The 13,404-nt window shown below is 42.3% G+C and overlaps 1 pseudogene; it reads left to right on the forward strand.

Moving 5' to 3' along the window:
- The first annotated feature begins 4,065 nt into the window (after nucleotides 1-4,065).
- Nucleotides 4,066-6,997, forward strand: LOC107661015 (uncharacterized; annotated as a pseudogene).
- The last annotated feature ends 6,407 nt before the right edge of the window (nucleotides 6,998-13,404 follow it).

Consider the following 13,404-nt stretch of genomic DNA (forward strand, 5'->3'; position numbering starts at 1 on the left):
GCGCCTGTTGATAGTGTGGGATGAATGACTTGAGCAATATGGCCAAAATCTTATATCACGGGTTATTATTTCAGTTTCACGTGGGGGGTTGTTTCGGCTGGTAAGCATGCAATCTGTGATCGCGTGCATTTGCTGAAGCTCACGAAAGCGTGCAATCGCTTTCTTATGCGCGCTGCTTTTTTAGGTTTCACTTTCAATGCATACAACGCATGTTTCCAAGATTCGTAATAGAAGGAGGCATCAGTTACTGTAGAAGATTTGTTGCCTCACGCCACTTCCCGTGTGGACAGTCACCGCATCAACTGATTATAATGGGTTCTCTTGGTGTAGACACGGCTTTAGATATGGATTAATCACACGTCTTAGGCTGGAAATATCCAGAATTAGGTCAAACAAAAGGTGTCCATGGGAACGGAGCTAGTGAAACACACACTCCATGCACTGAACATACAAGCATCATGCTCATCGAAACAGTGCCTGTCCTGTGCCCTCAGCTTTTTGAGCTAACTGCATTTTTTTAATGTAACTTCCAAAAACCACATTGACAGCATCAGAACCAAACCCGTAAACTGATGTCCAGGGGCATTTTTTTAAAACCGTATTAAATGTATGCATCATGAATATGGAATGCCACGGTCTTAATTCCAATCGATAAATTCAGTTAAAATAATAAAGGGCTGTTACTAGTAAAAATCCAATCAGTGTCAAGAAAAGCCATCAGAGCCATCATTCCTGAATGTATTTACACTGCAATTAGCCTACAAATGCATAACATGTTTTGAAATTAATGTTTTAAATTTTGAAGGCAGAAATATGTCAATAAGTCAATCAATTAAATGATACGTTTAATATGAAACTAAAACAGACACTAGGTGGCGGCAAGTCACTGAATTAATGAGTGAGTTCAATCCATTCAACTGATTCCTTCAAATAGGTTACGCTGATTACAAAATCACCACTACTTGTTGCCGCGGTTCAGCTGTGGATTTGTTTCTTTGATAATTATGTGTAGGCCTAATGTGTTATTTAAAAAAAATAATAAAACTTTTCATGACAAAATGATCAAAAAGATGGCAGGTAGGGGACATTTTTCGCGGGAGCACGACTTTTTATGTTGCGAGAATGACATTTATTTCTCGTGGCCATGCGTTTATGCTGCCTTCACGTGCTATCAGAATTATCGTGAATATGAGTTTCCTAATCGGAAATTGGATGTGAACGGCCTCTCAAGTCGTATTTACTACTGGGAAATTCGGAAAAAATTTTGATACCAGAGTTTCCGAGTTGGGCGGGTCATAAACTTTAAACATGGTGGAGGGGACAACCATTGCTGCTTTCAATGATGTTTTATAAGCAGTGAAATAAGCATGTATTTGACCGAAATTCCAAAATTGTTAGCAAACTGCATGTATAGCACGGTGAATGTTTATATGATTTTCAAACAATGGGATGCTACATTTTATTCTTTCTGACATTAAAGCACTTGAATGCGACAAGCTCGTAATCACGACTTCATAAGTGGGAAATAGGACATTTCCTGTTTTGAATTTAAGAAAGTGCAGAATTAAGAATTATTATATTAACCCATACTACACATACCATGCAGGCCAGTATGTAGCCTAATATTCTTAATTTCTTTATTATTATTATTAGTAGTGTTAGTATTATCATCATCAGCATCATCATCATTATCATAGCCTATATCCAAAATAAAATTAAATAGGCTAGCCTATATGAAATAGGCATGTGGAATATAGGTCTAATCATTTTATGACGCATTGTGATGCTGATGTAAGCGATTCTGCATAAATGTTATTAAATAGGCCTATCATACATATTAACTTACTGTTGTAAATAAAGTACTCTTGATATATGCTATATTAATTAACAAAAGTTGCGTATGACTTTGGAATCAAAGCACTTAATTGCATCTGATGTTTCCAGATAATCTTACTTTCCAGATAATGAACGTCTTTAAAGCAATATATTTGCGCACATAGGCTAAGCCACAAAAAATATCTGTGTGCAGATATTGCGTGCATGGAAAGCTACCTAAAATGCAACACTGAATTACTTCAAAATATATCTGTCTTGTCGAGTATTCGCATAAGCATAAATGGGTATGTCTTAAGTGAAAGTAAACAGCTGTGTTAAATTTTGATGTGTAACATTAGATCTGTGAATTAGATATTAATATAGTACACCTGCTGCTCTCTGTGTCATTAATGTTAATAAAGAAAAGAGGGAATCACTCACTGCTCTTGACCAGTGAGTGTCGGGCTAGTGGTTCAAAATTTGTACTTGCCCTGCCACAAAAATATAAAATAGTGTTGTTATCGTTATTTTTTATACCAAAATTTTAGATAACAGTTCAGTTTTACAATTCTAGATACCACAACAAAAACTACTAGCCTAATAAATATAAAGTTCAAACATCAAAGACAAGTGAACAGTCAGTAAATAAGAACAAATGAACAAATTGTGTAACATTAGATCTGTGATATGGATATTAATATAGTACACCTGCTGCTCTCTGTGTCAGGTTAATAAAGAAAAGAGGGAATCACTGCTCTTGACCAGTAAGTGTCGGGCTAGTGGTTCAAAATTTTTACTTGCCCTGCCACAAAAATATAAAATTGTTTTGTTATCGTTATTTTTGATACCAAAATTTTAGATAATAGTTCAGTTTTACAATTATAGATACCACAACAAAAACTACTAGCCTAATAAACATAAAGTTCAAACATCAAAGACAAGTGAACAGTCAGTAAATGAGAACAAATTAACAAATTATAAGCAATAACACAAATAAATTAATAGAACAAAGATAAAATTTAAACAGTACTTTAGGTTTTGGGGTTTATCAATGCCGTCTCATGACCAGTTCGTATGTATTTTACGAGGTGGCTCTTTGTACTAATTCATACGACCTCACTCGATTTTGTAGAATTTGTCTAGACCCCAGTGACGGTTAGGTCCGGGACAAAAATATACATGAAAATGTATGTGCATTGAGGCTATAGAGTAGCCTACACGCACTAATTTCTGAAGCACCCTAAGTAGCCTATTTCTGGAGCCGGGCCTGGATAAAACTAGCTGTGTTTGAGCAGTTTTTAATTATCAGTAGGCTATAGCTCCTATTTAGGCGATTGCACGTGTTATGTGCCAGTAGCCTATGCTTTGTATGGATTTGTTAATTTCCTTTGGGAAAATCTCTATAGGCTACAGTAATGCACTAGCTTCATCAAATACTCCATGCATCTGTTGATTTAATCTTATGTGTGGATTAGGCTATTTGGTTTCATTTAGTGTGAATCTCCGTTTTCAACGGCTCTGATAAGGCTAATAATGTGATATGCGGCCGGCCAACTTTATACCAAGCAGTATCCTCTAAATGTGGATGTTCTCACGCTTAGATCTAACATTTATGCTAAAATATAACATCAGATATTTAAAATATCTTTTAAATATATGGCCTATTTATAGGCTATCATTCATATTTATTTGTATATTTAACATAAGATTTAACATATGTATTTACAGGTTGGACGCCACCTGACGACATCTTCACCTGGCGGAATGCTACAGTCACAAGACAGTGACTGATGGTGTAAGCATACAGATGTATCTAATAGCAAATCCCCTGGGACACCAGTGACTTCCAGGAAAGGCTGGATGGCAACCAAGGAAGATTGGTGACTCTGGAAAGACAGATGACCTCCAGGAAAGACTGGCATGGGTCATTGAGGCTAGCAACCTCAAGCGCAGCACTCGCAAGAGGGCACCAGCAAAAGCTACGAAACTAAACAATGAGAAATACCCCCAGACTCTCCCAAGAGGGGGGGATGAGAGACTCAACGGGACGGACACAGTGGTAACGGCCATGGAAAACACACGGATAACGAGACGGCTCACCCAAACCACACTTACAGGGAAGTGTTAGAAGTTAAGTGCCATTGCGGGAAGGTTTGTAACAACGCAAAGGGTCTTAAGACACATCAGTCCAGGACCAAATGTGGAAGAGGGGAGAAACAGATGCAACGCACAGTGGAGACACTTGGTGAGATGCAGGAGGACTCCAGTCAGGAAGCACCCCACAGCACAGGAGACCTCTCAGCAGCTGTTCCACCCCAAAGCTACAGGAGGCATTCTCCTAACACCACCCCAGGCACTGAACCTGTGAGAAAGAAAGTGAAATGGCCCCCAGCGAATGACAACATAGGATGGAACCAACTAGACCGGGACCTTGACAGAGTTCTAGAGGCCACATTAGCAGGCACAGTCGAGAGGAAAATTGACAGCATGATAGCAATTGTCTACAATATGGCCTGGGGACGCTTTGGCACAGAGGAGAGGAAGGGCAGCAGCGGAAAATCTGAAAAATGACCCAACAGAAGAGAGAGAGAGATCTCGCATCTGAGAAGGGAAATCAAGACCCTCAACAAGCAGTTCAAAAGAGCAAGTGCTGAAGAAAATGGGGGCATAAAAGACCTGACCAGTGGACTTCAAGGGCAACTGTGTAGACTGAGAAGGGCGGAAAGGTCTCTGAGACTGAGGAAGGAGAAGGAGGTCAAGAGAGCTCAGTTCATAAAGAACCCATACAGGTTCACGAAACCTCTGTTGGGCGAAGTGAGATCCGGGAGACTGACCAGCCCCAAGGAGGTTGTGGAGGAGTTCCTTAAAGAGAGCCAGAGTGATACTCTCTGGGGCCAGGCTCTAAGCGCATACCCAAAGGTCGGCAGAACTGAAATTCCTGTGGAAAAGCTTGACACCAGTGAACCAACATGGAGGGAAGTCCAAGACATTGTACAGAAAGCCCAATCAGCATCTGCCCCAGGACCAAGTGGTATACTTTATAAAGTATATAAGAGATGCCCGATGCTACTCAGCAGGCTATGGAAACTGTTGCGGAGAGTTCGGACAAAAGGCATTATCCCATTGTCCTGGAAAAGAGCAGAGGGCTGTTTCGTACCAAAAGAAAAATACTCCTCTGAGATTAGTCAGTTCCGAACTATATCTCTCCTGAGCATCGAAGGCAAGATCTTCTTCTCTGTTCTGGCCAAAAGGATGACTACCTATATGGTTAAGAACAAGTATGTTGATACATAAATCCAGAAAGGTGGCATCCCAGGCATCTCTGGGTGTTTGGAACACACGGAAGTCCTCAACCAGCTGATCCGGGAGGCCAAGGAGAGCAAAGGCAATCTAACAGTAGTATGGCTTGACTTGGCCAACGCTTATGGATCAATCCCCCACGACCTCATCAAAGCAGCCATGGAACACTACCATATCCCCCTCCACATCAGGGGAATGATCACCAGCTACTTTGGAGGGTTCAAGTTACGGTTTAAGACCGGCCATTTTACAACTCAGTGGCAAGACCTGGAAAAGGGAATTGTAATCGGTTGTACTATCTCCCCCATCTTGTTTATCATGGGAATGAATCTGCTCATAACAGCAGCAGGGAAGGAATCTAGGGGGGGCGATAATGGAGTCCGGCATCCGCCAGCCTCCAATAAGAGGCTTTATGGATGACCTAACCATTACAACTCCATCCCATGTACAAGCAAGGTGGATCCTGAAGGCACTTGATGATGTGGCGACATGGGCGAGAATGAAGTTCAAGCCAAGGAAGTCAAGAAGCATGGTGATCAGAAATGGTAAAGTAACCAGCAAGTTCCAACTCCAACTTCAGGGGGAGATTATACCTTCAATTGAGGAAAACCCAATAAAATGCTTAGGGAAGTGGTATGAAGCCTCTCTCACTGACATAAGCAACGTATCCAGGACAGAGAAGCAGGCAGATGAATGGTTGAGAAAGATAGAGGGATCAGGCTTACCAGGAAAGTTCAAGGCCTGGCTGTTTCAGCATGGTCTGCTACCAAGACTTATGACAATTTATGAAGTGCCTATGACATCTGTGGAAGGAGTCTAGAGGCGAGTGAATAAACACCTCCACAGGTGGCTCAGAATCCCACCAAGCTGCACGTCAGTAGGGCTATACACTAGGTCTGGACAGTTACAGCTACCCCTATCGTCAGTGGTCGAAGAGTTTAAGGTGGCAAAGTACAGGGCTATGATGATGTACAGAGACTCCAGCGATGAAAAGGTCAGAGATGCAGGCATCACCGCAAGATCAGGATGCAAGTGGGCAGCTGACACATCAGTGGCGCAAGCTGAGAGCATGCTGAAGTTGAAGGACATTACCGGGAACCCATGCATGGGGAGACAAGGACTCTGGATCAACCACTTCCAACAATGGGGGAAAGCAGACCCAAGGCAGAGGAGAGATATGACCCAAGCCGAGGTCCGATACCTGGAGGAAGAAAGGCGAAGGTCAAAGGCTGTGGAAATTGGATCACAAGGAGCTTGGACTAAGTGGGACCTGCCAAAGAGAAAAATCACGTGGCCTGAACTTTGCAGACTAGAGCCCTTTCGCATCTCTTTCCTGCTCTGATCAGTGTACGACACTCGTCCAACACCAACAAACCTGCACAGGTGGGGAATGAGGGAGGACTCACTGTGCAGTTTATGTGGAGGGAGAGGCACATTGGCGCACATACTGGCGGGGAGCAAGACTGCACTTAGCCAGGGGAAATATAGATGGCGCCACGACAAGGTCCTCTGTGCACTGGCCAATATCTTGGAGGAGGAGAGACGGAAAAAGCCCCAGACCCATGTGAGACCAGCCTCATATATCCAGTTCATCAGGGAGGGGGAGAAGCCACCCTCCTCCACGAAGACCAAGAAGAGCCTCCTGCAGGCAGCACAATCATGGGAGATGAGGGGGGACCTGGGTAGGAAACTACAATTTCCCCAGGTCGTCCAGACATCCCTGAGGCCTGATGTGGTCATATGGTCTGAGGAGGTGAAGAGGATTATCCTGATTGAACTAACGGTACCGTGGGAAGACGGTTGTGAAGAGGCCTCGGAGAGGAAGGCTACCAAGTACCAGGACCTAGTCCAACAATGCAGGGACAAAGGGTGGCAGACTTGACTATTTCCAGTTGAGGTTAGCTGCAGGGGTTTCCCGGCGCAGTCGGTGTGGAAGATGTTAACAACCCTGGGAATAGCATAGGGTAGAGGAAGATAGCTGCTCACAGGTTGGGGGAGGCAGCAGAAAGGGCCTCTTGTTGGCTCTGGAGTAAGCGGGAGGAGTTGAGCTGGAAGCCAGGAGAAGATGGGCAGTGACTGGCCATCACTGCCGACCCACCAACTGGAGGACGTTGTGGTTCAGGGTCGAAACGTCCGCGGAAAGTTGGATACCACCTGACGACATCTTCCCCTGGTGGAAAGCTACAGTCACAAGACAGTGACTGATGGTGTAAGCATACAGATGTATCTAATAGTAGTAACATAATTTCGATTTAGATCAACATTTAGATGCTCTAAAAAATCCTTATTTTTTTCCACCCAAATGCTGGGTAGCTGGGCATTTTTTGGGGTTATATTTTTCAGTTTGTATTATAGTACAAATGAATCAACCCATTGGCTCGGTTAAATATTATTTTCAAATAGTGTAAATTGATTACTACTTCATATGAAGAGTTCAGATGCAAAAGCCTTTAAGTGCCATTTGAAATTTTCTTCTAAAATGAAAATTTTTTATCAGGCTCCTATAGGTTCAGTAATTTCACTTTAATGGCAATGAAGAGTTTCTTTTTTTCCCATTAAAGTAAAACTGAACATAAACATAGGAGCCTGAGAAAATAACCATTTTAGAAGAAAATTTTAGATGGCACTTAGAGGTTTTTGCATCTGAACTCTTCTACAAACTACAAACCTAGAACTTATTTTAGCATTCTTATTTACTTAATTAATTGCGTTATTATTATTGTTATTATTATTATTATTATTATTAAGTAGATCTTACAATTCGTACGAGCCTGTGCGTGACTGTGATTCATGCGCAAGCATGTCAGTGAGCACGGCATCCCAATCGATCAAATGCGTATTAAAGTTGCGTTCGTTACTATAGCAACCCCCCCCCTCCCCACACACACACACAAATTGCAGAGGGCCTCACACGTCAACTTCGCACAGGGCCTTGCACCCCCCTTGCGACGGCACTGTTAGGCCTACATATAATTATCACAGAAACAAATCCACAGTTGAACCGCGGCAACAAGAAAGTAGTGGTGTTTTCGTAATCAGCGTAACCTATTTGATGGAATCAGTTGAATTAATTGAACTCACTCGTTAAGACAGTGACTTGCCACCACCTAGTGTCTGTTTTAGTTTCATATTAAACGTATAATTTAATTGATTCACATATTGACATATTTCTGCCTTCAAAATTTAAAACATTCATTTCATAACATTTTATGCATTTGTATGCATTCAGTAATGATGGCTTTGATGGCTTTTGTTGACACTGAATGGATTTTAACTAGTAACAGCCCTTTATTATTTTAACTGAATTTATCGATTGGAATTAAGACCGTGGCATTCCATATTCATGATGCATACATTTAATACGGTTTAAAAAAAAATGCCCCTGGACATCAGCTTACGGGTTTGTTTCTGATGCTGTCAATGTTGTTTTTGGAAGTTACATTAAAAAAATGCAGTACAGAGGGCACAGGACAGGCGTTGTTTGGATGAGCATGATGCTTGTATGTTCAATGCATGGCGTGCATGTTTCACTATCTCCGTTCCCATGGACACCTTTTGTTTGACCTAATTCTGGATATTTCCAGCCTAAGACGTGTGATTAATCTGTATCTAAAGCCATGTCTACGCCAAGAGAACCCATTATAATCAGTTGATTCGGTGACTGTCCACAAGGGAAGTGGCGCGAGGCGACAAATCTTCTATAGTAACTGATGCCTCCTTCTATTCCGAATCTTGGAAACATGCGTTGTATGCATTGAAAGTGAAACCTAAAAAAACAGCACGCATAAGAAAGCGATTGCACGCTTTCGCGAGCTTCAGCAAATGCACAAGATCACAGATTGCATGCTTCCCAGCCGAAACAACCCCCCCACGTGAAACTGAAATAATAACCCGTGATATAAGATTTTGGCCATATTGCCCATCTAAGTCATTCATCCCACACTATCAACAGGCGCGTCATGTAGGCTACACTTCTTGTAATTCGTTTGGGTACCACCAGGTGTCACTGTGGCCTCAAAAATTTCCCCTCGCCTACTCTGGCTCATTGCTATTCCTGAGGTAAAACACGCCCTCCTACTGTGGCCTCAAAGCTTTCCCCTCGCCTACTCTGGCTCGATTGATGTTCCTGAGGTAAAACACGCCCTCTTCATTACCCTATGGACAAAGAAATGTAGAAATAAATAAATGTGAAAACAAATAAATGTGGAAATAAATAAATAAATACGTAAATAAATACATAAATTATGATGATGATGCATTTTTTATATAGCGCTTTATTGTGTATTTTTGTACACCCAAAGCGCTTTACATGACAACGGCGCCAGTGCGCTTACCACACACCAGCTACATGTGGAGAGGAGAGAGAGTCATAGAGCCAATCAAGTGGATGGGGATTATTAGGAGGCTATGACTGACAAAGGCCAGAGGGGCATTGCTCAAAAGTAGAATTAAGAAAGCCAGGATAACAGAAAAGGCGCAGCTTGACCTAGTTTAATCAGCACATCCTGGCTTAGTCCATTGCACGTTTGCTGAGCCAGGATGAGAACGTGCCAGGTGTAGATAGTTGGGATAAGTGCACGTTCACGGCATTCTTAAACAGACCACGGGATCGATCACAGAATCAATGATGCAAAAATGGATAAAACCCGTGCGGCATACTTCTCGCCAACTGAGCAACAGCTTCTAATGGAAACATATGAAGAGGTGAAACATATAATATGTAAAAAGGGAAATACAGCTGCTATAATAAAACAAAGAGAAAACGCCTGGCAGACAATAGCGGACCGATTGAATGCGTAAGTAGTCCAAATAACCAGTGCTCCACTGAAGCCATCATAATTACAATTCAAGGAGTTATTTGTCATTTCCACAAATTAACAGTTGTACACTTTGCCTTAAATGTGACCAGTGGACATGCATGTTACTCATGCAAACACATGTATGATTAATTGCAAACACTTATCCACTATGCGCATCCATCCATCCATCCATCCAAAAGAACAAGCATGTCTGGCCAAAAAAGGACCTGGCAGCAAGTCAAGATTAAGTACAAGAACATTTTGCAGGCTGGTAAGTGACTTGATGGGTGATTTTTTTTTTTTTTACAAATTAGGTGAATAGTGTCTGCTGACATATTTTATTGTCTGTATTGATTTCAGCATTAAAAAAAAAGGCTCATGTATCTGGCACGGGGGGGCGGCCCTCCAAACCAAGACTTCACCACAGCAGAGGAGCTGGCCCTGGAGTTGAATAAAGGGAAGCCAGTGATGGAAGGGATCCAGGGAGGGACAGCCACTGACTCTGGCCCAGCAAGAGAAACTGGCCTCTTCATACAAAGTACATTATTGCCATTCTACTGCACATGGAAAACAATCAAATATTTAGATTTTGTTATGTGGACTGTCTGACTTTGCCTTACCTCACAGTGTCTGGTAACACACTTACACTTCTGGAGCCACCAGACTATGATCCGCCGGTGAGTACTCTTTATTAAAATCATAGGCTTGGCACATCCTGTCAAAACTATCAATACAAGTTCTATTGAATATGGCAGAGGGAAGGCACATCTGCAGCAGTGGAGTGCACTTCTGCCGATGATGAGACGGTGTCGCTGGACTCCAGAAGGCTTGAGGTGTCATGTCAATTTTGTGTAAATTTTTAGTCCATAATGGATAAGTAGTCAGCAATGTGATTCTAATAGAACACATATTTTTAACAGGATCCAGACACTGTGCAGCCTGATAAGCAGCCTAGTAACATAGTGAGTATTGCCTAAAGTAAACCTACATTATGCACAAATCCCGCTGTGCTAATTGACTCCAGAAGGCTCGAGGTGTCATGTCAATTTTGTGTAAATTTTTAGTTCATAATTGATAAGTAGTCAGCAATGTGATTCTAATAGAACATATATTTTTAACAGGATCCAGACACTGTGCAGCCTGATAAGCAGCCTAGTAACATAGTGAGTATTGCCTAAAGTAAACCTACATTATGCACAAATCCCGCTGTGCTAATTGATAGGTGTTTTACAGAATTCACAAACTGTCAGACGTCTCTACACAATGCATCTTAAGAGACAGATAGAGCTGGCAGAGGGCAAGATCGAAGTGAACAAGAGAAAGCTGCAGGACATGGACCTTGAGATGGAAATTAAACGCAAGACACTGAGGAAACTGGACTTGGAAATCCAGAAACTAGAGAGAGAAGTAAGTGATTTCAGTTCACACTGCAACCATGACTGCACAATGTATTAATCATTGTTGTTTTTTCTCTCAAAAGCTCCAAGTTGACAAGTGATGACAGCAAAATAAAAAAATAAAAAATACAAAAACATTGTGGTCTCGTACCTTTTTCATCAATGTCCAGTACACAGTTATTTATCCAGTGAATTGGAACTAGAATTTGGGAAGATAACCACACAGTGTGTGCTACTAATGTCAAACAAAATGCATGCACACATGAAAGAGTGACATACATTATGCTTTATTAAAGGATAGGCGAAATCAAAACAAAATTAACTGAAATAATTTGCTATATATTGTTCTCTGACCAGTCTACCATTTATGTTATCTGGGAAGATGGCAGCATTGTCCCAGACAATATCCAAAGCAACTCTGGGAGCCCTTTCTTTTCTTAGGCTGGCAATATTGTGCAGCACTGTGCAGGCAACAGTCACGTCACAGGCCCTGTCTGGGGAGACCCTCAGGTGGTGCAGGCACTGAAATCGTGATTTCAGGAGGCCGAAGGTCATTTCGATTCGAGCCCTCGTTCTGGCATGGGCATGGTTGTAAGCCTGCTGTGCTGGAGCTTGGGGGTCTGCAAGGGGGGTCAACAGGAATGTCTCACAGGCATAGCCTTTGTCTCCTAGCAGCACACCAGAGAACTCACCTGAGAATACAAAATATAATTCTTACAACTAGCAGAGTAAAACTTTTGACACACACATGATGTCCAAGGTGCTTAAAACAATTGGGGTGGCTTACCTACCCAGTCAACACGTGAGATCATGCGATGATCACAGTGACATCACACGATCCTCATACTGTGATCCTCACGGTGTGAGTAGTATATGAAATCATTGTGAGTTCTGTGACCACAGTATGAGCGCACAGTGAGTGTGTAGTGACCTCACATTGTGACCACAGTATGAGCACACAGTGAGTGTGCAGTGACCTCACATTGTGACCACAGTATGAGCATACAGTGAGTGTGCAGTGACCTCACATTGGGAGCATAGTATGAGCACACAGTGAGTGCGCTGTGTGGTTACACTTTCAGCTCACTGTGACACACACATTGTGACCACACCATGAGAATCATGTGAGCTCATGGTGACATCATTGTGAGATCAAATTGTTGCTTAGCTAGTGAGAGTCTCTGGTAAATTCTACTGGCCCGAAATACTCTGGAGTCATGGACCGAGCCAGGCCACTTTGCCTCTAAATTTGTGATAAGGCAGTCAGCATCACAGATCATCTGTAACAATAACATGTGACCTATTAAGGTCATTTAATGCACAGAAATAATTTATGTAGCTGACAGTAACCATAAATCATTCTTACCTGAACGTTGATACTGTGGAAAGATTTCCTGTTAACATAATCTCCCTCATGTGCCCCTGAGGGGCGTTTGATACGGATATGGGTGCAATCCACTGCACCAATGACATCAGGGAAAGAAAAATGTAAAAAATGAGTTTCCTACTGTGACTGTGCTAATGTAACACTTTTTTGTTGTAATCTGTAATTAGTCTTACCTGGAATCTTGTAGAACTCCTCCTTGATTTGGTGGAATCTTCTGTGGCCAGGGAAGGTGATGAATATGTGCGCGAGTGATTTCAGTGCTAGACTAACATTTCTTATCGTGAGGCAAATAGTGCCTTTATTCTGTTGGAGATGCTGAAAACCTCAATAAAGGAACATGCCACTTGCTAAGAATCGCAGCACCACACAGACCATCTGTGGGATAGTGAGAGCGTGGCTTCACACTGTTCTGTGTTGTATCTTTGGACCCAGCAGCCTACACAGATATCGGATGCCATCACCTGAGAATCTGTACCTCTCAGTCAGATATTCGTCTGCAAAGGCCAACGGGTCTGACCTGTCCCGGAAGACTCTTTCATGCCTGAATGCTCGTCTGAGTATTAACACTTCCTCATCTAGTACATCATCCAACAAAGGGCACACCATCTTTAAGAGGAAACACCTGAATCGGACTTAAGCCGTATTGATGTTGTAACCCGCTGTCGGTGAGTCTAGTCTGTTCATGCCTCGTCAAGTCTGTTCCTGC

Source organism: Sinocyclocheilus anshuiensis, unplaced genomic scaffold (genome assembly GCF_001515605.1).
Source record: "Sinocyclocheilus anshuiensis isolate Anshui unplaced genomic scaffold, SAMN03320099.WGS_v1.1 scaffold1036, whole genome shotgun sequence".
Classification (NCBI taxonomy): Eukaryota; Metazoa; Chordata; class Actinopteri; order Cypriniformes; family Cyprinidae; genus Sinocyclocheilus; species Sinocyclocheilus anshuiensis.